The following is a 27182-nucleotide window of genomic DNA, read 5'->3' as shown; positions in this document are numbered from 1 at the left end:
ACAAATGTGACATATAGGAACAGACAGTACGTAAATAGGACACCTACGTTGGGAGTTAGAGTTGAAAACGTTATAAACTTAGTTGAAAAAAGGGGTTCGAGGGGTGAAAATGCAAAACAGCCCCCGAACCACTATTTTTACGTAATGGGAAGCTTTTCGGTGACAAATGTGACATGTAGGGACGGATGGTACGTAAAAAGGACACCTACGTTGAGAGTTAGAGTTGAAAATGTCATAAACGTAGTCGAAAAAAGGGGTTCGGGGGGCGAAAATGCAAAACAGCCCCCGAACCACTATTTTTACGTAATGGGAAGCTTTTCGGTGACAAATGTGACATGTAGGGACGGACGGTACGTAAAAAGGACACCTACGTTGAGAGTTAGAGTTGAAAATGTCATAAACGTACTCGAAAAAAGGGGTTCGGGGGGCGAAAATGCAAAACAGCCCCCGAACCACTATTTTACGGAACGGGAAGCTTCCCGGTGACAAATGTGACATGTAGGGACAGACAATACGTAAATAGGATACCTACGTTGGGGGTTAGAGTTGAAAATGTCATAAACTTAGTTAAAAAAACGGGTTCGGGGGGCGAAAATGCCAAACAGCCCCCGAACCACTGTTTGTACATAACGGGAAGCTTCCCGGTGACAAATGTGACATGTAGGAATAGACGGTATGTAAATAGGACACCTACGTTGGGAGTTAGAGTTGAAAATGTTATAAACTTAGTCGAAAAAAGGGGTTCGAGGGACGAAAATGCAAAACAGCCCCCGAACCACTATTTTTACGTAACGGGAAGCTTTTCGGTGACAAATGTGACATGTAGGGATGGACGGTACGTAAAAAGGACACCTACGTTGAGAGTTAGAGTTGAAAATGTCATAAACTTAGTCGAAAAAAGGGTTCGGGGGGCGAAAATGCAAAACAACCCCCGAACCACTGTTTTTACATAACGGGAAGCTTTCCGGTGACAAATGTGACATGTAGGGACAAACGGTACGTAAATAGGACACCTATGTTGGGAGTTAGAGTTGAAAATGTCATAAACTTAGTTGAAAAAAGGGGTTCGGGGGGCGAAAATGCAAAACAGCCCCCGAACCACTGTTTTTACGTAATGGGAACCTTCCCGGTGACAAATGTGACATGTAGGGATGGACGGTACATAAATAGGACACCTACGTTGGGAGTTAGAGTTGAAAATGCCATAACAATAGTCAAAAAAAGCGTTTGGGGGTCGACAATGTGTTTACGTGGTAGAACATGAAATTCCCATGTCGTGGGTAACTATGTTCGTAATACTATAGTTTGTTTAACTCTTTCCTTATTAGTTAAACGTGGCACAATATTTTTGGTAAATTGTTTAGTGCTTTTGTTGACTGTGGCTCTTTTAATTGCCATAAACATAACTTTTGGCATTAATTCATAGAATCGATGCTCGTTTACCAGTCCATGTTTGGGTGTCTTTCATTAATTAATAGCTATTACTCTACTTGGCTTTTAATGTTTGAAATTAATACAGTTGCTATACAGTTGAAATTAATACAGTTGCTATATAGTGTACAAACTAATGAATTTTTTTTTTTTTGGAAATGGTTTTGGACATACAAATGTGGATATATAATTTTTTGACAATTACGGGAGGGCATTGTTTTTATACCTCTATCCGTATATATAGTGGTTCATACAAATTACTTTTTTGGTGTGGTAAATATCCGATTAAATTTGGCATGGTAGAAATTAGCATAGCACGTGATACAAAATGGTTTTGGGGCAGTACAGATTAAATTTTTGTTGTGGTGTAGACGTCCCCGAACGCCCCGGGAGGATGGGTCCTGTTCTGTTCATTTTGGGTTCACCACAGTTCAGGACTCTCAAATTGTCACGGTTCTTAATCTGAACCAAAGAGTCCAAATCTGGCAAATTGTTTTGAGAAAAAACAGATTTTTAGAAAAGAAGTGCCAAACATGGACTGCTTTGCCAGATACAGAGTCGCCACCTAAATATTTTATTTTGGGAAATTTAGGAAACCCTGACTCGGTGCCAAAGGCCACGTGTCCGTCATCACCAAAGTTGCCTCAGCTTGGGAACTTGGGTACGATTGGGGAAGGTCAGCTATGAGCACCCTCTCTTGCCCGATCCGAAGATCGGTCTCTACTAACCATGATATCCAATTGTGAAAACGTTATGTGTTCTTATCCGGTTATTAGCCTAGATTACTACGCTATGCGCATAGCAAACAAGTATAGACCAAATCGCCTAAATTGGAACAAAACATTGCATGTTTGTTTTGAAAATGGTTTGCTACTCGCAAGTAGGCTAAAATGCAGGTTTTGCCACCCTCAAGTGGGCTTTAGAAAAGATGGTTTTGCCACTATCTAGTGGGCTTAAAACTCACAGTTTTAATGCATTATCCCAATTTAAGTAATTCAACCTCCACCCACAGGCATTCAAGCAGTTATATCATATAAGCAAATAGCCTCATGGTAAGCATGCTGTCATGGCAACACTCACACGCATGCAAGGATGCTAAAACGAAAAGACTTACAGAGTACTCCAAGCCAAAGCAAAAGCTATGTTAGAAATCCATGCATGAATCCTAACTATGCTGAAATGCCTAATACAACACATGAAAAAATGCAACTACAATAGGCTCAGCTATTCTAAAATGACATATGATGATGCTACAACTAACACGTGTTCAACTTAGAATTGAAATACAATGCAGTTAGTATGATGCGTCGAGCCCAGTGCATGCAAGACAAATGTATGGATGCACGCATGCATAGCATAAGGTATGCTAATTTAAATATGCCCTAATACTAACCATTGAAAGCAGGTAAGTAAAAGGGAGAAAGAAGTGGGGGTTGGAAGACATGCACACACGCACCCACACTTATTACAAATTCGCCCTCGCTCGGAGGGACCAAAAGAATATACAAATTAATTAACCTACAAGCTAATTAATTATTACAAACCCTTAATTAATTAAACAAATTAACTAAGCTACTAAAGCAGTAAAACAGTCTCGGGAAGACGGATGAATGCATGCTCGGATTGGCTTCGGTCGGAAACCCAATACCATGCCACTGTTGCCTCTGTTTTCCCTGCTCTGCTCCTCTGAAGACTGCACAAGCTCCAGGATATGTTCTCTGCACACTGTGGAACACCACCGGCTAAGAGAAATGGCCACCGGCCAAGGGGAATGGTCACCGGCCACTTGTTTAAGCTATCGGCCAAACATGTTCTGCTCGTCGGCACTGAAGATGGCCGGCCGGCCAAAGCTTCCTTCAGAATCTGTTTTTGACAGCAGCAGAGGGCAAAACATAGCATGGCAATGCATTTCAAGCAATGTATGCACCAACCACACTTCTTATCATATTCATGACTCAAAGGGGGATGGGCCTCGATTCTCGGACCACCAATCACGCATTTCGATGCGTGATGGCCCAAGAAACCAAGTGTGCATTTTGATTTCAAATGAAATGCAAACAAACACATAAGGCCCAACCTCTATCATACTCAATTCAAGAGGCAAAGCGTGCATGCCAATGTAATGCAACCTAGGCATGTGAGCTAAGTGTGCAACATGATCATGCAAACAACAAAACCATGTGCAATAGGCACATGAACTAAACAAGTAAGCATGCAAGGCATATAACATCAATGTTAATGACACACATGCAACAACATGAAAGGCATAACACATGTAAATACGTAAAATGACTTAACACAAGAAGCATGCCAAATGCAATGACACTTAAACATGCAACATGTTAATAGGCTAAGTACCTAAAAATACAAACATGTATAGCATGCAACAACATGCCAAAGGGATGGTCTTAAACTAATTTGGACAGCCCTCTACTAGGTCCAAAACAATGGCCAACATGCTCAAGAATGGAAGCCAAAACACATACAAATAGGGATGCATGCAAGGTCCAACACTTAGGCACATAGAGACAACTTTTAAGCACACTTAAAAGAGGAACGACATGGGCATATGGCATGCAATGTAAGCTCTGAAAATCATGTTAATTGTGTGAGTGATTTTCTGACCACACTGCCCGCCTAGTAATCAGCTGGAGAGCACTGGCAGAATAGATGGCTTCAGCAAACCTGTAACAGAAAGAAAAGGCTCTGGCGGTGGCTCTTCCACCCGGGGGCACTCCGACGATCAAGTCAGTATATCTCTCAAAGATAATCAAGTGCTAAACTCACTACTCAAAGCATAAAACTGCGTACCTTAGACCCACGGGGGTGCCTCTTTTTTATAGTTTACTCAATCCTAGTCCCACTAGAAGCTCGACTTCTATGGACTCTAATTCTGTACTTACTTTGGATTTCTCAAGAGAAAAAGATAAACTCCCTAAGAGCTTTATCCTTATCTTAGCAAAGTCTTCTCTTTACTCTAGGACTCTTGCCCCTTATCCATTATCTGCTTATCTCGGATTCCGATATCTTCGGAGATAACCTCGGCCTCGCCGAGATAACCTCGGCGTCACAACCAGGACACGTGGCACTTCGGCTGACACGTCGGCGTCACCTTGCCATGTGTTGGTATTCAGAAAATACATCCCCACAACTACCCCCTAGGTTTTATTACTTCGGCATTCTGAGGTGATGAAACCTATATCGTGCCTTCCTTCCAGTACCTCAGCATAAGAACTCTTCGGCCGAGATCATTCATGTCAAGCCGATATGTCTTGTTTTCAAGAACAAGAACTCAAATGAACTTTCCCACGCGCATGAGCTGTCATGCATCATTTCTCAACCGTTTCCTGCACACGTTTCATCTTTATTGGCCCGTGCATGTGACGCGCTTGTAAGCCGTCTTAATCTGTCTGCGCCGTCTGACGCATGTATTTTTCCAGGCACAGTAAATGCCTTATTTTGCCGCCATTTCACGTTTTCAATAAAAACACTACCTTTGCCTTCGTCTCTTCACTTTACACTTTGATTCACTTGCTTTTTCTCTCTCTAAGCTTCGTCTCTCGAATCCGCCATTGTTCAAGCTCTAGGCTCTACAACTTCATTCGTCTCTCTGGTGAGGCTCTCACTACTCTGTCACTTCTGTAACCGTCGTCTGTCTTCGGCGAACTTTATTCCGGCTTCAATTTCTCTGGTAAGCCACTATTCTTTATGTATTCAGTTCACTAATGTTCTTCTATCTTCTTGCTTCCATTACTGTTCTGTTTAAACTGTTAATTCCGTGCATCATATTTATTGTTCACTACTTCTTGCATTTTTGCCACTGTTCTTGGCCTTGTAGTTCTTGTTTTCTTTATGCTTTTGAGAACCCCACTTTTGTTCTTCATTCTGAAATTGCGTTCTGGTTTCTTGTTTCCTATGTTGTTTTCCAGATCTCTGCCTTCAATTTTTGCTTTCAATCTTTGCCTTCATAGCTTTAGGTTTGGGATTTGTCTATAGAACCTATCAATTCTTAGGAAAAAACTGAAATAATCCTTACCAGCATATACCTAGGGTTTCGCCGAGGTCCCGATAACCCCTTAAGAGCATCTTCTTTCTGAAACCTAGCCCTCTGATTTTAGGCCGACGTTATGGTTATGTGGAGGCACAGGGTAGATACCCCGACCAAACTTGACTACTTTAAGCAGGAGTTCTCCATCCCTGCCGATGTCCACCTGAGACTTGCTGGGGATGATGACTCCATCATGCCTATAGAAAACGCCATGCCCCTTCCCATTGTAGCTTTTACTGAGTGCGGACTCCGGCTCCCACTCAACATTCTTTTTCGCGAGATCCTTCATTATTATAAGTTGAACCCCATGCAATTGGCAATCAATTCTTATCGAGTGATTTTTGGTATTATCGCCTTAGCTAGGCAGGAGAACGTTAGGATCACCCTTGCCGACATCCAATACTATTATACCATGTGCGCCCTTAACCTGAAGGAAAAAGGTTACATCTATTACCTCAAGCCGAGGTCCACTGAATTCAAAATCGTAGCCAACCTTCCAGACTCCAACAAGGGGGCTGGAGATGATTATGTTATTGCTTTGGGAAATTGGGAGTTTGGCGCAGACGAGGATGCCCATCTCTACCCTCTTCCCCGATCAGTTAAAGAGGGCAAGGGTAAGAGCCCAGTGCCAATACTTAGTTGTTTCTGTTCAAGTCTTCAATATTTTATCTGTTTCTAATGTCCGTTTCTTCTTGCAGACGTTCGCAAGCTAGTGAAAAACTTCCGCCAATCTTACGTTCCTAGTAAGGACCTGAAAAAACTCCTGAACTTGCCAGTTCACAAAAGAAAAGCACCTCTTCTTCTTAACTTTATTCCTACATACAAATCGATTTTGCCCGACGTCCCCAAAAGAAACAAGAAAAGCCTTTCTCCTCCTGCTGCCACAACTCAAACCGCCTCTACATCACGAACAGATCAAGAGTCAACATCTGACCCAACCAATCAACCATCTACTTCGGCCCCATACTTGGTCCCAATACAAGAATGAAAACGTCGGCGAAGACTTGTCAAAACTGCTGAGATGGGTCACCCAAAGCCCGTTGCTCAAAACCTCCTTGCCGATCTGCCTGTTTACGTCGATGTTCAGCCAACGCAATCCATGCCCCCACCAAAGCTGAAACGAACCAAGAAAGCCCAGCCAAAGGCTAAAGCCACTGAAGTTGAGGCTGAGGATACCCTGACAATGTCACAATTGGCAGGGAGTGAGAAGACGGCTTTCGTTCCCAAAAAAAGTTCTGCTGAGACACAGCCATCAGAGTCCACACAATCAAAGAAGCCGAGGTCCTCGTCTGCGACGACCTCGGGGTCCAGAATACCAAAAGTTCCCTGGACGCCTGAAATTACTTTAGAAGATAAGCCTGTTTTTGTCAGCGATAGTGCCGACGACATTAACGTCGGCGTAGCACTCAGTACCGCCCTACTTCTCCCAGGTGATCTTGAGCGGAATGCCAAGATGAGTGAGTACGAGAACTATGCCTTTATGCTCCAACGTTCTGTCCAAGTAAGTGTCTTTACATGGAAACTTGTCTTCTTTTTTACTTTGTAAAATTTTGTAATAATTTTTGCCTTGTGCTCTTTTAGGCCATTCAACATGCCCACTCTCTCTCTATGCAAGCTTTTGAAAATAGGGCAAAGTTGGCCGACATGAAGAGGGAGGTTTCTGCCCTTAAAAAGGAGAACAAAACTCTTCAATCAAAAATGAAAAAACTGGAAGACCAGGTTGAGGCTGCCACCAAAGCCCAAACCCTAGTCGAAGAAAAGGCCGAATCTCCTGAGGCCATCAAGAAGGTTGCCGAGGCCGAGAAGAGAGAAGCCGAGGACAAAAAGGCCCAAGCCGAAAAGGAACTTCAGGAGGCCTTGGCCACTAAAGACGCTGAAATCAAAGCGGCCGACGAAAAAGCCTATACCCAAGGAATGGCCGATGTTACAGAGGAATACAAATTACAAGTTAGGCAGGCATGCAACAGGGGCTTTTCCCTTGGTTGGATGTCCCTGGCCAAAAAGCTCAATATTCCTAAAGATTCACCTCTGCGCAAGGCCGAAGCTATTCCTCTCCCATTCCCTCCTCCAAGTCAAGCTGATGAAGAATCTAAATCTGGGTCTGAAGATGAGGAGGAAGGTGAGGATAAGGCTTTAGTAAGGAAATCCAAGGAGGCTGTTGGGCCTAAGTCTCCTTCTCCGAATGAGCAGGTCTTGGACCTGAGTCAAGATGATGATGGTGATGCAGTTACCAAGGAAACTACTTCTGAACAGGCCTCATCTGACGTTCCTCCAGCCGAAAAAAGTCTTGATGAAACCCTTGCGCAGATTGACGCCGAAATCGAGGCGGAAAAGACTGTCGAAGTAGCTCTCCAGGAATCAGCCGAGGTAGTTCTCCAAGAATCGGCCGAGGTCCAGTCTCAAATTGTGCCTGAAGTAGAAGAATCATTACTTTGATGTCCCTCTTTTCTTGTCTTTTGTACTTTTTTGTTTCCTGGACAGTAGAAGCTTCTCTGTACGGCCGATGTGCCTTCTGTTTGTGTTGGATATTTTAACATAACCATCTTTCTTTGAATGACTGCATTCTTTTTTTCCTTTTCTTTGACTGCCTTTGTTTGATTCTATACTTAGAATTTTTTGTATGCCTTTCGTACTTTGCCTCATTTATGCAATCTTCTCGGGGTTACATACCTCATGTATAATAGCTACAAAACTTTTACTTCGGCAAGATACTGACCTGTAAACTTTTCATAAATTCTAACAAGTGCGAAACATATACTACTCAATGTTAACTTTGCAAACTTTTTCTCAAGTTTCAACAAATGTTTAAACAGTGATCTCGGTCTAGCCTACTTGTAAATTGCTACAAATTTCAACAAGGATTAACATATACTGTAACAGGGATCAACAAAGATTAACATAACAAGTGTTAAACAATAATCTATTTGTAAATTGCTACGAATTTCAACAAGTGTTTAAATAACATACTCAGCTTTTTCCTCAACCTGTAAATTGTTGCAAATTTCAACAGATGATCATATGTCGGCTTAACGTTATCTTGTAAATTGCTACAAATTTCAACAAGTGTTAAGCATCTTCTTTGGTTTAACCAACCTGTAGATTGCTACAAGTGTTTAAGCAATAACCTCGGTTTTGCTTCAACTCGTAAATTGCTACGAATTTAAACAAGCGAAGAGAAACAGTAATCTTGGCTTAACTTCAACTTGTAAATTGCTACAAATTTCAACAAGTGAAGATAAGGAATAATCTCAGCTTAACTTCAACTTGTAAATTGCAACAAATTTCAACAAGTGAAGATAAAGAACCATCTCAGCTTAACTTCAACTTGTAAATTGCAACAAATTTTAACAAGTGAAGATAAGGAACCATTTCGGTTTAATTTCAACTTGTAAATTGCTACAAATTTCAACAAGTGAAGATAAGGAATAATCTCAGCTTAACTTCAACTTGTAAATTGCTATGAATTTCAACAAGTGAAGATAAGGAACCATCTCATCTTAACTTCAACTTGTAAATTGCTACAAATTTCAACAAGTGAAGATAAGGAACCATTTCGGCTTAACTTCAACTTGTAAATTGCTACAAATTTCAACAAGTGAAGATAAGGAATAATCTCAGCTTAACTTCAACTTGTAAATTGCTATGAATTTCAACAAGTGAAGATAAGGAACCATCTCAGCTTAACTTCAACTTGTAAATTGCTACAAATTTCAACAAGTGAAGATAAGGAACCATCTCGGCTTAACTTCAAATTGTAAATTGCTACAAATTTCAACAAGTCAAGATAAGGAACCATCTCAGCTTAACTTCAACTTGTAAATTGCTACAAATTTCAACAAGTGAATTAAGTGTCTCTGTCTTCTCTCTGCCCCCAATGTGAACCTGAGTTCTACTTGGGTTCTCATTATTCATGTCTCCAAAAACACCAATATGTAACTTTATCAATCATATGTGTTTAAAGAAAAGGGAAAAGATTTTATTGATGACATCGGCCAAAAATAATGCACATCTAATGATAGAAGAATTTCAAATTACAAGTGTTCCAAGGTCTTGGCAGTGCTTTGCCCTCGTTATCTTCAAGCCGATAAGCTCCATTGCCTAATACCGAAGTAATTCTGTAGGGTCCTTCCCAGTTTGGGCCAAGCTTGCCCTCTCTGGGATCCTTCTTGTTGCCGACGACTTTTCTCAGGACTAGGTCGCCGACTAGAAAATCTCTTGGATTGACCTTCTTGTTGTAAGCTCTGGCAAGTTGTTGCTGGTATGCTGCGAGCTGAATTGCAGCTTTCTCTCTTCGTTCTTCCAAAAGATCCAGATCTCGGGCTAAGAGTATGTCATTTGTCCCGTTCTCAACTCCCTGGGTTCGGATCCCTGGGATGCCGACTTCCAGTGGAATGACTGCTTCTGTGCCATAAGCCATGGCAAAGGGGGATTCCGCTGTTGATCTTCTCGGCGTAGTCCGATATGCCCAAAGCACGTTGGGCAATTCGTCTATCCACTTTCGTTTTGTTGCATGCAGCCTCTTCTTTATTCCATCCAAAATTACTTTGTTGGATGCTTCTGCTTGCCCATTACCTTGGGGAAAACTTGGTGTTGAAAAGTAATTCTTGATCTTGAATTTCGCACAAAAGTTCTTGATGAGTTTGCTGTCAAACTGTGTTCCGTTGTCGGTAACTATTGCTCTTGGAATCCCAAATCTGGTGATAATGTTTCTCCATATAAAGTTCTTGACGTCCACATCTCGGATTTTGGCAAGAGGTTCTGCCTCTATCCACTTCGTAAAGTAATCTGTTGCTACCAGCAAGTATTTTCTCTGCCCAGTTGCCTGGGGAAGTGGCCCAACAAGATCCATGCCCCATTGGGCAAACGACCAAGGGCTGGATACTGGGTTTAGGTCAGCAGCTGGCTGATGTATCAAAGGTGCAAACCTTTGGCATTGTTCACACTTCTTCACGTAGGCTTCAATATCCTTTTGCATGTAGGGCCACCAATACCCCTGGGTAATGGCCCTGTGGGCTAATGATCTGCCCCCAGCATGGCTTCCACAAATTCCTTCATGAATTTCATATCGGAAATCTTCAACCTGCAAAGGGTGTACGCACCTTAAAAGGGGTCCAGTGAAGGACCTTCTGTAGAGGTGTCCATCTGTTGTCAGACTGAATCTTGCCGATTTCAATCTGACTTTGTGTGCCTCCTTACGATCTTCTGGCGGCTTTCCTTCTTTCAGGAATGCAACAACTGCATCCATCCAGCTTGGCCCCATGTCCACACACATTGCTTCCTGCTCTGTGCTCTGTGGTTCTATGCTCGGGCCCGACATATAGTCGATCATAATTGTCCTTGTTTTTCCAGTCTGCATTAAACTTGCTAGGTTAGCTAACGCGTCGGCGTGGGTGTTGTCATCTAGACTAACTTGGAGTAGCCGACAGTTCTGAAATAGGGCTGCCAATCTGATGACCTCTTTTGCATATGCCGACATCCTTTCGTCTCTGGCTGCAAATTCTCCTGTTGACTTGTTAACAATAAGCTGTGAATCACAAAAAACGATTACCTCATCTGCTTCTGCTGCTGCTGCCAGTTTTAGCCCTGCAATTAATGTTTCGTATTCCGCTTCATTGTTTGAGGCCTTGAACCCCAAACGGATGGACTGTTCTATTATTTCTCCATCTGGAGATATCAGCAGTACTCCTGCCCCCGCTCCTTGTCGGTTCGAACTTCAATCGACAAACAGTGTGAATGAGTCACCGATGTAGATGCTGCAGGGTCTGAGTTTTTCCTTACTTTGCTCTTTTGCCTTAGGCTGGGATTCTCCTTGCTTGCTGGGACAATGCTCATCCTGGCTCAACGGAGCCCGATGTTCGATGGTTTCAGGCGTGAATTCTGCCACGAAGTCGGCCAAAACTTGGCCTTTTATTGCTGTTCTGGGCCTGAACTCCAGGTCATACTGGCCCAAGGCAACTGCCCATCTTGCTATTCTTCCTGTTAAGTCTCCTTGTTGCAACAAGGACTTCAGTGGGTGCTCTATGAGCACCACAATCTTGTGCACCTGAAAGTAATGGTTCAATTTTTTTGAGGCCATTACTAAGGCCAGCATTAATTTCTCTAGTGGTAGATACCTTGTTTCTGCGTCGGCCAAGGTTTTACTTACATAATAAACAGCCTTTTGTTCTCCTTGTTCTTCTCAGATTAGCACTGCACTTACTGCGTGTTCTGACACAGCTAAGTACAAAAACAGTTCTTCCCCAGGTTCAAGTGTCGAGAGGACTGGAGCCGTGGTCAGATATTTCTTTAGGTCGGCCAAAGCGGCCTCACATTCCTCAGTCCATAGGAAGTCCGTGGTCTTCTTCACCAAGTTGAAGAAGGGTTTACATTTGTCTGAGCTTCGGCTTATGAACCTATTTAGGGCTGCAGCCCTTCCAGTAAGCATCTGGACCTGCTTTGCCGACGTTGGGCTTTTTAACTCTAGGATGGCCTTGATTTGATTTGGGCTGGCCTCAATGCCCTTTCTTGTTACCAGGTACCCCAGAAACTTACCTGATCCAACTCCAAATGCGCACTTTGATGCGTTAAGTCGGAGCCGGTATGTTTTGAGGATCTCGAATACCTCTTTTAGGTCGGCAAGATGACTCTTAGGCTCCTTGGTCTTCACAACCATGTCATCGATGTAGACTTCTACTGTTTGGCCAATCAGGTGTTTGAACATTTTGGTTACCAGCCTTTGGTAGGTTGCTCCTGCGTTTTTCAATCCAAAAGGCATCACTCTGTAACAGTACAAGCCTTTTGGGGTGATAAACGCTGTCTTCTCTTCGTCTGGGGGGTACATGGCTATCTAGTGGTACCCCCTATATGCATCCAGGAAGCTCATCCTTCCATGTCCAGATATGGCATCCACCAACTGGTCAATCTTGGGCAGAGGAAAGTTGTCTTTGGGACAGGCTTTGTTTAGGCTCGTAAAATCTACACAGACTCTCCACTTACCGTTCTTCTTTTTTACTACCACAGTGTTTGATAGCCACGTCGGGTAATTGACTTCTCTGATGGCTCTGGCTTCCAGAAGTCTGTCTACTTCCTCCTCTACAGCTTCGACGTGCATCAATGTCGGTCTTCTGGCTCGTTGTATTACAGGTTTGGCCAACCTGTCGACGTTCAATTTGTGACATGTGACCTCGGGGTCAATACTAGGCATTTCGTAAGGTGTCCAGGCAAACACCTCTATGTTTGTTCTCAAAAAATCTTCCAGTTCTCTTTCCTCTTCTTCGGCTAAGCCTAAGCCGAGAAGAAAGAAGCGCTCTTCGTCGCCCTCCTGGACGAGGATTTTCTTTAGTGTCTCTTCACTCTTTTCGGCTGGCTCCTTGCCGACATCATCAAGGACCTCCATGTCCTCGTATTCAATCTCTGCCTTCCCTGGTTCCCGAATGTTGCAGGTAGTTTTCATTGCCGCCATGGAGCAATTCTTTGCCTGCAGTTGGTCTCCTCTGACTTCTTCAATCCCATGTTCTGTGGGGAACCGCAATAGTTGATGCAACGTTGAGGGAACTGCCCCCATTGCATACAACCATGGCCTTCCCAAGATGATGTTGTAAGGTGAAGGCGTGTCAATCACGACGAATTCTGTTCTAATTTTCTTAGTGCCGGCTTGTACCTCCAAGCTTGTTGCCCCTAGTGACCACGTCGGTGTTCCATTGAAGCCGACCATCGGGCCATTCGATTGCTCCATGTCGTCTGGGTGAAGGCCTAGCTCCTTGTAACATCTAACGTACATGATGTCACAAGAGCTGCCGTGATCTATTAGGATGCGTTTCACTTGGCACTCCCCAACCTGGAGGGATACTACCAAGGCATCATTATGCGGATGCTGGACCATCTCTAGGTCAGCTTCAGTGAAGGCTATCATCGGTCCTCGACACTCTTCAGGCCGAGGTCTTTTGTGCTGCAGGTGTTTTACTCTTTGGGTCTCTCCCCGAATGTTGCTTTCATTCACTTTTGAGTGAATTACATTAACCACCCTAGGTCCCCCTCCCTGTGGTTGCTGTGCTGGGGGAGGCGGGGCCGCTGGTGCTTGAGGCAATCTTGCCTACTCTTCTCTTGTCCTGGCTTCGTCGACGAGGTCCCTCAGATGACCTTGCCTTACTAAGTCCTCTAAGTATGCTTTTAGGGCTCTGCAGCCCTGAGTTGGGTGCCCTTCTTCATTGTGGTAAGCACAACGCCTACCAACGTTCCTTCCCATGTATTCCCCTGGGGCCTTTGCTGGTTCTCTGAAATAAGGTTGATTTCGGATTTGATCCAGGACTTTGTGTACTGGAATTCGGAACACAGTTGTCACTGCCTGTTTACCCCTCAATTCTATCTCCGATTTGTTAAATCCGTTATCACCTCGGCTTCGCTTCGGCGAGCCGTTCCCTTTTTCCTGTTTTACTTCCTTATTCCCCGATGTGTCCTCCTCGGCTCTGGCATATTTCTCAATTCTCGCTATGAGCTCTTCCATGCTTTTTGGCAAAGTTTTTGCCAAAGACTTCCGTAGTGGACAATTGTCTTTCAGGCCGTTCTTGAATGACACGACCACTACTTCTTGATTACATTCTGGTATTCGATTGAACACCTCATAGTACCTTTTCGCATAGGCCCTAAGGCCTTCGTCTTTGCTGATCTTCAGAGGCATCAATGCGTCCACCCTCAATGGCTGCAGTTTGTTCATCACAAACCTGGCCATAAACATCTCGACCAGGCCTTCCCAAGTCTTTACGCTTCCCTTCGGTAATTTATGGAACCAATCTGATGCAATTTTGCCAAAGGACGAGGGGAATACTTTGCAGAGCAACGGCTCGTTCCCACTATATAATGCCATTGAATTCAGGTATAGCCCGACGTGGAAGTTGGGATCTGACTTACCATCATATATTTGGAACCTCGGCATACTGAATCTTTTTGGTGCTTGAAATTTGTCCAGTTCCACCGAGAATGGTGTCCTCGGCTAAACCGGGGAGGTTACCTCGGCTTCAACATTCTGTTGCTTCCTCTTGAGGTAATCTCTCAAGTCTTCTTTACTCCTTTCTGGAGCTCTTCTATCTCTTCGGCACAGTACTTTCGGCCTCGTGGTGGGCTCGTTTTGACCTTTCTCCATGTGTTGTGCCAAAGCAGAGCGCCTGCCCTTGAACATGCCGATGTTCTTTGGGCTCTGGATCCTTCGTGTGATACGTTCTTCGGGACTCCTCTCGTCTCGGCTCTTCTCATCCACCTTCCCTGGAAGGTCGGTGAGAGTGCCTTCCGCTCATGGTGTGTTGAGGGACTTCGGGGATTGTTCTTCTTCCTCCCTTCTGGGTATTAATTGCTGGCATTGGCGTATCCTGTAGCGGGTATGGTGGCTGCATGACATTGTTTTGCATCATGAAGTTGACCACTGACTGTAGGTCTGCCAACTTGTTTGCCAAGTCTTTTACTTCCTCATCCCTCCGTAGGCACCTATCCCTCCATACCTGAAGGTTATCTTCGTTATAGTACTTGCCTTGGTCTGTCTTCTTCGAAGTGTCGCCCACCTGGCCGACGTCTTTCTCGACGTGGCCCTGGTCATGAGTTTCTACATTGTGGTTGTCTCCTTCAACATCAAGGTCAATTGGTCTGCCACTCCCAGCAGGAGTGTAGCCCCCAATGTTTTCCTTCTGTCCGTTACTGGCCATCTATTCTTGTAAGTTTCCCACAGACGGCGCCATTAATGATGATGCCAAAACAAGCAAACAAGACAAGCATAGCATATAACAAATGACCTAAAGCCTAAGGCTCGCCAAAGAAGCATTGAACTACACTTAGTGCAACCACACATGGCATGAATTAAGTGACTGAAAACAGAGATGTGACATGCTAAAATGAGCCTCAAAACCCACCTAAATAGCATCTAAATGGCTTAAGTATGGAAGCATGCACAAGGGCCCAAACAAGGAGCATAAGACAACAACCTTTTAACACATTAAAGGGGTATCAAATGCAAGCATATAGGCATGCCACAAGGGCTGAAATAACATGAAAAGTGGTTCCAAACCACTGAAATGATGCAAGGATGGCATGCCAGAGGGGTCAATGCTCAAGGCATACAAGAGAGTTTGCATGGTAGCTATACAAAGCAAAGCATGGATGACTCAAATGACCAAAAACAGTCCCTTAGCATACTAAAATAAGCATAAAAGCTTTACAAAGTTAGGCTAAAACACATGAGCATGGTAGTCTAAATGCTAGGCACATGTTAAGGCAAATCATGGCATTACATGACATGTATACAAGCTAAGCATGGTGTGTCTAGACCAAGTAAAAACAGTTCCATAGCATGACATAATAAGCACAAAAATCAGTTAAGGCATGGCCAACGCACACTTAACAATGATGCTCACACATGAGGCAAAAATGGCCCTTTTCAAGGACAACAAGGAGAGGGGGTGGCCCTCTCCTTCTTGGGACCTCAAGGCACCATCCTCACCACTGAAATCCCTCAAGATTTCAGTGGTGAGGGGGCCCAAACACAATGGTCCCAGAGCTCACCAAAAATGCACAAAAATGGACCCTAACAAGGCTTAAGAGGGGTCAAACAACCTCAAAGCTCAAAACACTCTTAAACAACTATTTAGAGTAGGCAAAAACAAGGCTTTTATATGTTATACACCAAGTCTAAAAATAGTTTCAAGGTAGTCAAAAAAGCTACACAAAAATGGGGTAAAAAGAGCAAGAATGTTACCCTTGAAGACCCTCTTCACAAATGGTGGACCAGCTGCTTCTTTGAGCTCAAAGCCACCCAAGAACACCAAGAACAGACCTCTGGCCCCTCAGCAACCAAGAAAAGGTGTAGGACTAGGTGTTTGTGTGCAATAATAAGGCTAAACACACACACAAGGCAAAGAGAGAGATAGAGATAGAGGTAGGATATATGCAAACCCTAACCCTAGAACTTAAAGCTCTGAAAAAAAATTGTCTAACCTAAAAGAGGGAGAAGAGACCTCCTCTTATAGACAATCCAATCTTGTAAAGCTTCCAAGGCAAGCTAACAAGAGGGAGATCCCTCCATACACGTGTATGGAGGGGAGCAAAGTGTATGCCAGCTAGCACAGCTGGCATAAAAATATCTGCAAAAGCAGATGCACAGTAGTCGGCTGGCCAAAAATGCAATTTGACCAAAATAGATGTCCGGTCGACCATCTAGAGTGTCGGCCGGCCAAATATTTGGCCGATGGCAACAAAACATAGCCGGTGGCCTCAAGCCATGGCTGGTGGAGTGTGGGGATGACCAACAAGCCATTCCCTGCCTTCTCAAGCAAAAACACGAGTGTTTGGTGCAAAACCAAACACAAAACAATCGAGTCGAGAGGTCCTGAGGCAAGGCGCGTAGCCGAGACCTCCGGGAACTCAAGACGAACACAAACAAGGATGATCAACAAGTGTTCAAACGGTGACGTCCAAGTCTTGAGGGCGGTCAAAAATGGGGTGTCTACATGTGGTACATATGTTCTTTTTGTTAATGAATTTGGTTATTCTTGTATTATGTATGGATTTAAATTATCAACGTTGGATTAGACTTGGAGTGTATGGAATTTGTATTATATATAGAATTGGACGTTCAAGATTAATTTTTTGGATGCTTGGAACTGAAATTTGTGCACGTTGTTGAATGTTTTAATGGTTGATAATATACTTTAGTGTTGATGGATTATATTGTTTATACAGGGTACAGGTTGTACTAATAATGAATATAGGTTGTTTACAATTTTTTTAAAAAAAAAAAACAAAACAAAAAATTATTTGGCCACCAAATGTTTTGGTAGCCAAATAGGTAACCAAAAGTTTTGGCTACTAATAATTTAGTAGCAAAAACATAACCTAAAACGTTTTTGTGACCAAATAATTAGTAGCTAAAAAATTTGAGAATGAGAGAAAGAAACTATTGGCCACTAAATTTTTTAGTCACGGAAAAAAGGGTATCATTTGGTGACTAAAACATTTAGTGGCAAAAGTTAAAGAAATGAATCTTAATAGGTTTTTGGCTACGAACAGTTTAGTCGGCAAAAGTCACCATGACTAATGACATGGTGGCTAAAAATATGTATTCTATTGGTGACGTAAATATTTAGTCTCTAATAGTTGGTCAAAATTTTACAATAGAACTTTTAGTGACTAAACATTTAGTCGCGGAAAGGTCACGATTGCCGACCAACGAAGGATTCGTAGCTAAATATTCACTTTCGATGACCACTATTTTCGTAGCAAAAACGAACACCTTCCCCGACTACATGAGCGTAGTAGGCAAAAGTCACATTCGGCGACTAACGGTTTTAGTGGCGAAAAGATACCATTTGCCTACTAAAAGAAATTTAGTAGGGAAATGTTTCATTTTTTGGCGACCAAATGAAGTTTAGTCGCCAATACTATCGCCGACAGGGTATACGCGACGAACTTGGCGACAAAAATATTTGGTCGGTAGATGGTTTCAGCGACCAAATTTCGGCCTTTTGCTAACCAATATTTTACTAGCCAAAAGTGACATTTCTTGTAGCCAAAAGTGACACTACAAGAAAGAATAGCTTCGGCGACTACTTTTGCCGACTAAACTAAATTTGGTCGCCAAAGGTGACAGATTGCCAATATTGGATTAATGAGTGTTGTGTTTCTGGTGATTTTTATCCAAATTTAAATTTGATGTAGGTTTGGATAAATAATTGAATATGCCCTTAGAGCATCTCCAATGCATCTGTTATTTGAGTTGCTATTGCTATAATATAGTAACTTGATTAAAAAAAAATTAAAAAAAGGAGCTAATTTAGTGCCATTTAAATGGTCAAATTTTGGTATTGATATAATTTATGTCAAATTTGGTAGAAAGTTTGACAGATTGGCAAATCTGCCAACTCATCAACCAACCACCATTTATCTCTTTTTCTCTAAAAAACAATAAAAATCAACATAACAAAATATTTACTAATATTCATATACACAAAGAAAAATATATATGAAGATATGTATACATACATACATATTATGGCCCATTTTGAGAAAAGATTATTTTAGTTGGTTTTTTGAGTTTTTACGAAAAGATGTGCAAAATAGAGCGAGTGATGTGACTGTGTATTTTGTCTTTTGGCTATGAAGATATGTATATATTCATACTTGCAAATTTGGAAGAGGGAAAAGGTAGGAAAAAAAATTCAAAAAAATACAAACTAATTAGGTGAGAAAATATGAACAAAAGTAGAAAAATTATAATTTTCATATGATTTTATCTTTTTGTAAAAGTGAAAATAATTTTTTTTAATTCAAAAATACATTTTTAGCTTTTATTGTTGTCGACACTGTGCAACATTGGCACCCATGTCAACACTAGTATCGATAACATACAACTCGATTTCATGAGTTTCATACTAGTGTCGACTCTGGAAACTCATGAAATTGAGTTGTGGTGTCGACACTGGAAAGATGTAGAGAGGAAAGTGATTATGCCAAAATATAGTATTTGTGTATTGGAGTAGGATTCTTATAGTTTGATATTTTGATATTGTAGCAGTGTTATAATTTAGTAATGGAGATGGCTTCTCTCCAGTCCACATAATGGACGAGGAGCATACTGTTGGGCCCGTGGGGCCTATCATGAGTTTCATTTCGATGATTTGAACCGTTCAATATGTAGAACTTGTCGAATACTTTATGTCTGTAAAAAATCACATTATTATCGAAACGGGATCTGCGATGAGCCCTACAGGCCCAACAATATGCTTCAGTCCAAGACAGACCTCTCATTTAGTAATAACATGCCAATATAGCAATTGGGCTTAGAGATGCTCTTAGGGATGTATTTTTAGCTCAATCAATATTCAATACTATTTTTTTAAAGTTGTTTTCCAATCTTTAGATTGTGTCAATTTGATTCCCAATATATAGAAGTGTTTCAATTTAGTCCACTAATGTTTAAATTACATCTATTAATAGAGTTATGACATTAGTTTGGTTCCTAATGTTAATTTTCAAGAATAATTTTTTTTCCCCACTTTTCTCTTTTTTTTTTCTTCTCCACAAATTCGTACACGGATCCAAGATCCAAATTCAATAACAGTAAATAAAATGAGAATGAAAATGACAAAGGCCCAATAAAAAAAGTTCTTATCAAAAGCCCTCCAAAAAAATATAATTGTTTCGCCAAAAAGCCTAAGGAGGGGGAACTCCTTTTCCTAAAGGCCAAGCATATTGTGTTTGGTAGAGAAATTTAGTAAGCAAAAGAAAAAAGATAGATGAAATGTAAAAAAATATACCTACATTTTTTTCTCTTTTCAAATTTTTTCTTAAATCTCTCAACTAAATACAACATAAAGATTTTTTGTTTTTCTAGATGGGGACAATATAAAGGTCATAGTTAGTTATAAGGTTTGACCAAAAAAAATATTATTTTAACATAAGGTATCAGCAAATACTAATTTATTAAGGGACTAAAATTTTACATAAATCGCACTCTACACCCTACAAAAAAAGTTTTACTTTGCATCCTATACTTTTGTAAAAGCTGTGGTTAGCAACTTGGAAGATAAAAAGGTGTATTTTGCAATACTTGTTTGTTTAGTTGGATTTTTTAAAAACTATTTTTAGATGATAATCAATTATTTGTACTTTTTATATGCACCTAATCAAGATACATTTAAAAAGTAAAAAAAATTGACTAAAGCAATAAAAAAATTGATGAAAATTCGAACAAAATCTATGTGCATTTTTTGTTCGGATTTTCATTTGTTTTTAGTGAATTTTTTTTTCTTCGTCATATTTTACCTTTTAGATGCATCTACTCTTGATGTATCTACAAAATAAAAAAAATGGATTAAAATATGAAAAAAGTTTAGCAATGACAAATGAAAATTAGTTTAAAAATAGTTTTTGAGAACTGTAACCAAATAAAAGTTTTTGTAAAAATTGCAGCACACACCTTTAGTTTTCATTATATTTAAAAAAATTTAAAAATAAAGAGTGCAAAGTCCAATTTATACAAAATTATAGGGTGCAACATGAAGCATTTTTTTTACAAGGGGCAATGCTTAATTAACAAAAGTATAGAATGCAAAGTGTCAATTTTAATTTTACAAGGAGTAAACTGCAACATCAACCAAACTATATGGTGCAAACTGTCATTAACCATCTAAATAAATATTTAAAGGATAAATTATACTGACCTCGATATTTAGAAAAAATAAAAGGGAAAATTATGTAAATAGTCCCTGTACTTTACACGATGTATCAATTTGGTTCCTGTAGTTTTAATTTGCTCGATTTTGCCCCTTAATTTAACGGATTGTGTCATTTTAATCAAATAAATAACGGTTGTTAAGTTAATTTAATAGAAAGTCAAACAATGTGTCAATTTGGTTCCTGTATTTTTCATATTATGTCAATTTAGTCCCTGTCAAAATCGAGAAAATTGAAACTACAGGGACCAAATTGGCACGTTGTGTAACGTACAGGTACTAAATTGACACATTATTTGACCTTCCGTTAAATTAATTTAACAACCGTTATTTATTGGACTAAAATGACACAATCCATTAAATTAAGGGGCAAAATCGAGCAAATTAAAACTATATGGACTAACTTGACACATCGTGTAAAATACAGGACTATTTGGATAATTTACCCAAAATACAATAAGTTTCACAATTTTGACATAATTATGTTGAGCTCCCTTGGAATTTTAATTCATATAATACTTTGTCCTCTTTTCATTAATAATTTATCAGTTATATAAATAAATAAAAAAATGATATTGTCATATCTTTAACACAAAAAATGTATACTTGATGTTTATTTTTAATTTTAACATTATTGGAGTTAGTGTCGGTTCATTTAACCTTTTTAAAGAAATATTAGTCTAATTATATCAAAACTATTGAGTTTATTATATTTTTTCAAATCGCAAGAAACCACTACAAGAAAAAACACATTTGGTGACTAAATTTTTAGTCGCCAAAAGTCAGGTTTTAAGTTTCCCCAACTAAATTTTTTAGTCGCCGGCTTGGTCGCTGGAAAACTGTCGCGAAAGGTGTTGGCGACTAACAAACTTTTAGTCGCCAAAAAACCAAGTCTGTAGCGACTAAAATTTTCATCGCCAAAGCTCATTTATATTTTTTAAATTATACATTTAGTCGCCAATAGTGAATTATTATTTTTTTTAATTTATACATTTGCCGACTATTTTTTTCGTCGCCAATACTGAAGCTTTTGGCGACCACCCGTTTTAGTCACCAAAAGCTTATTTCAGGAAAAAAATAATTACCCTTTACTCTTTCCAAGTTTTGAACCACTAACCTTCCACATTCTAAACCTCTACCAACACACTCTCTACACTATGCAACAATAACACCACATGAATATATATGTAAAATATATTATTTATATAGTATATTGACCCGTATTAATATTAAACTATATATATAAACATAATTATTTTTATTCAATATAATTTATGTAAAAAATAAATTATTTATTTAAAAAAAAGGAGCCACTTTTGGCGACTAAATTTTTTTTTAGTCGCCAAAAACTTTAGTTTTGGCTACTACCAATAATTTAGTCGCTAAAAAAAATTAATTTTCGCCTAAAAATAACCACTTTCGGCGACTAAGCTGATTTTTAGTTGCCAAAGCCGCCACTTTTGCCGACTAAACTCAATTTTAGTCGCCAATTGTCCACTTTTAGCTGCTAAATTTTTTTCAGTAGCCAAAAACCTTTACTTTTGGCTACAATTTTTTTTTGTTGGTAAAACACCTACAATCGGTGACCAAACCATTTTTTAGTCGCTAAAACCTATGCTTTTGGCTACTAATTTCTTTTAGTCGCCAAAAACCTTCACTTTTGGCTACTAAAATTGTTTTAGTCGCTAAAACCCATATAATTAGCGACTAAACTGATTTTTAGTCGTTAATAAGTATACACTTGGCTACTAAACTATTTTAGTCGCCAAAAGTTCACTTTTGGCTACTAATTCAATTTTAGTCGCCAATTGTCCTACTTTCAGCGATGAAATTTATATTTTTGGTCGCTAAAACTGCTTTTTGTTGCAGTGAACGTCAGTGTAATTTACCCATTTAATATTTAAATGTAAAGAAGGCCGCATCTATTGGGCCTCATCATCGAGGTTGGGTCGGGCCTCAAATTTAATCAAGCCTAGTTAAAGGTTGTTGAGTTCGTTAACTTCCATTTGGGTTTGGATTAAAGGTTTACAAGTTGTTTATTATTATTATTATTATTATTATCATTATTATCATTATTATTAGGGTTTACACGTTGATCAAGAACAAATATTTGATTATTAATATTTGTAGGATAAAAAACAGTTCTTAGGCCACGTTATTATTTATGGGAATAGATAGGATATGATTATTGATGAAATTGTGAAGAATAAATTATATAATGAGATTAAATGAGATGAAGAATATGATATATGATAGGATTGTGGAGATAAGTTCTCGAATACATTGTTGGGACACATAATTGGATAGGAGTGAGGTATAATTAAGATTAAATACAAAAATTATAATTATTTTTTACCGTTGTATTAGGAAAAAAATAATATAGCAATATTTATGGTATTATCTAATTCCCCATTTTTTTATTTAATGTTTAGTATCAAAATTATCAAGAGTTTTAATACAATGTAAAACCAACACATGATTAAAATAGGTGTGTAACTCATATGTTCCTTTCCTCCAATCCCTTCCTCCTTATTTCATAATTAAACATGGGATTAAAAATTCGATAGGTCCCATATGTTCTCCACTTTCAATCCCACCGATAGTAATGCAAACAAACATGGATTCTGTGCTATTTTGGTCCCTCAAATTAAACTTTTGTCAATTTCATTCCCGAAGTTTTTAATTTAAGCCAAAAAATTTTTTTTCCTCAAGAATTTGAGTCAAATTGAATCAATAGAATCATTAATGGAATATTAATAAAATTCAACTATAATCCCAAAAATATGCTTTAAATATCAATTTTACTATTAAATTTAAACTTTGCCAATTTAATCCCTAAGCATCATACAGCTTTTACATTACCAAGCCCTTCACATAAAATAAAATAAAAAAAGAAAAAAGTGGAGGACTGAAAAACTCTTGAGAATTGGGCTAAAAGCAATTGAGTAATAAAATTAAAAATTTTAAAGACCAAAATGATATATAACACATACTTATAAGGTGATATAGGCAACTCATTTGAAATTGTTTAAAAACTTTAAAAATATAATTAAAAAAATTAGAACTTAAAAGATTAAAGTAACATGAATTGTATATGTTAAAACCATAAATGCATTTTATCTGGATTTTGTAAATATAAACAACATATATAAAATGAGATACAATAACTTGATTTGACTAATTCTTTTCTTTGACTTTAGGATTATTATTCTATCACTATAAATAGATCCCAAATACACTTTTCCCATTCACTTTTTCCCTTCTTTTTTTTTCTCTCTTTCGTTTCTCTTTAAATCGTGAACCTCTCTCTCTCTCTCTCTCCTAGAAACTCAACATTTTTTATATAGATCTCTAGATCTACTTGGTTAGAGACATCTTTTCACCTTCATCCTTTGAGAAAAGGTTATAGATCTCGTCAAGGGCTTTTTTTTGATCCAAGAGTTTCATGGTTTCATCGACTTTGAATTTTTCGAGTTCTCCTCTTCGCTTCAAGAGGTAGGGTCTATTTCCTAAACTCAATATGAGTTAGGTAGCATATTTGTGGCATATTTCTGTTATTTATATTTAGTAGTCATTTGGTATAATTTTTACCCTAACTATTTGTTATTTCAAAAGATCTATGGCTTTGGGTGTTTTGGGATAAAACTTAGAGTTTGGATTTGAAATGTAAAAGAAGAGACATTTAAAAAAAAAAAAATTCTTGAACAAAGTTATGATTTTGTATTGGTGGTTGAAATATGTTGATATGGTGGTTTTCTTTTACTTAAAAGTGATTTTGAAAGAAAATGAGGTTTTGTGAAATTTGGGGATTGTTGGGCTATGATTTTGCTACTACAGTTATTTTTGGTAATCAAAATTGGATATGGATTTTCAAAAGTGCAAAAGCCCCAATTTGTAAAAAAAAAATCCTAAAAGATATTGTTTTGGAAGTTGGATTGACTTGTGGTAAATGGTTTGGTTGGAAAGGAAATGATTGTGGGATTTTAAAAATGGGTGTTGTTACTTTCTTGGAAAGCATAGCTATACTGTTATCTATTAATTATTGCATTAGAGGTAACTGTTTTGGCTATCGGTGGAGGATAGCATTGCTGTGTGTGAGAAATTGCATGTGGATTAGGCAATTTGAAATCATTTATGTCATGGAGCATGTAATGGATTTTTTTAGAAATTCTTGTATTTTGTTTTGGAACATTTGCATTGTTTTGAAAAAACAATATTTTGAGTTACATGTATTGTACTATTGAAAAAGGTAAATAAAATGGTGAATCTGGGAAGTAAATGTTGTCTTGTTGAAATAAGTTGGCCTAAGTGTTCATGGTGAAAGTCCTAAAAACCGCGCGTATACATGAGTGTTGATCCCGCGGATGAAATTTCTGTGAAATGACAATTGTAGTGCTTGTACAGCCTACGTTTACATGGGCCCTGACTTACGATTTTCTCCAGACGAAATTTTTGGAAAATGTTGTATTTGTTCTGGAGATTTACCCATTTTATTTATTTTCGTTTTGGCTTGAACTGATGTTTTGGAAAAATGTTTTAGCTATATGTTTGTTGTTGCTTAGCGATGTATTCACAGTTGACTTAGCAATATTTTACTGGTTGGTATTGAGATACCTGGATTGGTTTTTGGAAAGGGATTTTATACTAAATAGATGATATGAACTCAGAAAACATTTTTATTAAACGTAAGGTTTTCGTAATTGGAAAGAAAGGATTTTGTCGAGTAATCAAATGGATTTGGAAATACATTTGGGCATATTGTATATATGTATTGCATCATGATCATTTGTGCTGGTGGATCGTATTTAGTTTTTGAAATATTCTCTACTGGGCTTAATGTTCACCCTACATGGCCAAAATATTTTTCAGGTGTACATATGTGAATGCGGACTGTGATGTGAAGTTATGTTTGAACCGTATAGGGTGGTTCGGTTATTTGTAGGCCAATGGTCATTTATGTTATTTATTGGTTGTATGCCATTATTGTAAAGGTTACACCCTTGTGTATGATGTAAGTCTCAGGGCGTTTAATTTGATTTTATAACATCTGTGCATGTTTTAGTTACAAAACATCCATTCGACTTATATCTTGTATCTAGGAATGTATAAAATTGGATGAACACATATATTGTGTGACTACATGGTATTTATTTACATGAGAGTTGTTATCTATTATTCATCATTGGGTGGTTTATTCACATGAGCCAGACCGTGCAAATCTGAGGCGTGACAACTTGGTATCAAAGCTAACCGAGTTAAACAATCTTGGGCTCGCAAGAGGTGGTTAGCCATAATGGGTTTATCATGTGCGGTGAGGACATTTGTATGTTGTGTGCTATATGATAACATACTTATGTGTTGTATTTTATGTAGGCATGGTGTTGAGACTCGTGGATATTATTTAGTGTCTAGTTGACTAACTTAGAGGTCTTATTGGAAACGCGCTTGATTAACGTTGTTTCTAATGAGAATTCGAAGGGAGCACTGGAACGAATAATTATCTTTGTAGGCTTAGCTTGATTATGTGTTATGGTAGCTAATGTGTGAGTTGATTAGAGTCTAAATGCGGTTGTTTCGAGTATTTGCTTATATGATGGTACTGCATTAGTATTTCAGTGAAGGGTACTCGTGTTATGTATCCTAGGTTATGTGTTTTCTCTTTAATAAAGACGTGTGGGCGGTGGTAGTAAACATTGAGTGGGCACCTTTGCGTGTGCTATATAGGTGATATGTTGTGTGTCTAATGCTAGAGTGTATGAGATTTTGTTAGGTACACCATTTGATGTGCGCTAAATTGTTATGTTTGTTTTGATTAGGATGCCTAGGCAAGGATGTGACAACTTTCCTCCTTCCACACGAGAAGAGGTAAGGAAGCAATTTTTGGAGTTATGCCAAGGTGTTACTATTTTGGCACAATTTCAGACGTGGTTTACCAATCTGTCTAGGTTCACTCCAGAGTTAGCGGAAAACCGAAGAGCTCTGTTGTGCGAATTTTGAGAGTAAGTTATGTGATAATGTTCAGGGAAGTATTGCTGGGCCTTGGCATAGGAATTATCATACACTTGTAGAAGCGGCAGCTCACGTGGAGGTTGCAGTCATAGTCATGGGACATAGTGGGGAGGGGGCCACTTCGACAACTCCTACGACTGGGGGTCGTGGTAGACCTAGTAAGAACCAAAGGAGAAAGGCAAGGTTGTTGTCATGACCCGAACCCGCCCCCGTGGGTTAAGGACATAACTGGCCAGTAATCATGAGATTACCTATGGCCTCAAACCAAAACAAATGTATTTTAACAGAGTTAATGGGGGCCAAACGGAAGCAGTTCGAAACTTTGTCCATAGAGCTGTGCTTACATGGCACATCCAAACAACCAAACATATATACATTAATAACTCACAATGGAAATACAGTAGCATGAGTTCTGTACAGACAGGATCATCCAAAAGCTAAGTCAACCCATGAAAACTATATACAGACATATGCAAAGTCCTCGCCAACATGACAAAAATAAC

The sequence above is a fragment of the Camellia sinensis genome, chromosome 4 (genome assembly GCF_055761805.1).
Source record: "Camellia sinensis isolate YWXY chromosome 4, ASM5576180v1, whole genome shotgun sequence".
NCBI classification, from domain to species: Eukaryota; Viridiplantae; Streptophyta; class Magnoliopsida; order Ericales; family Theaceae; genus Camellia; species Camellia sinensis.
This window is presented reverse-complemented; position numbering follows the sequence as displayed.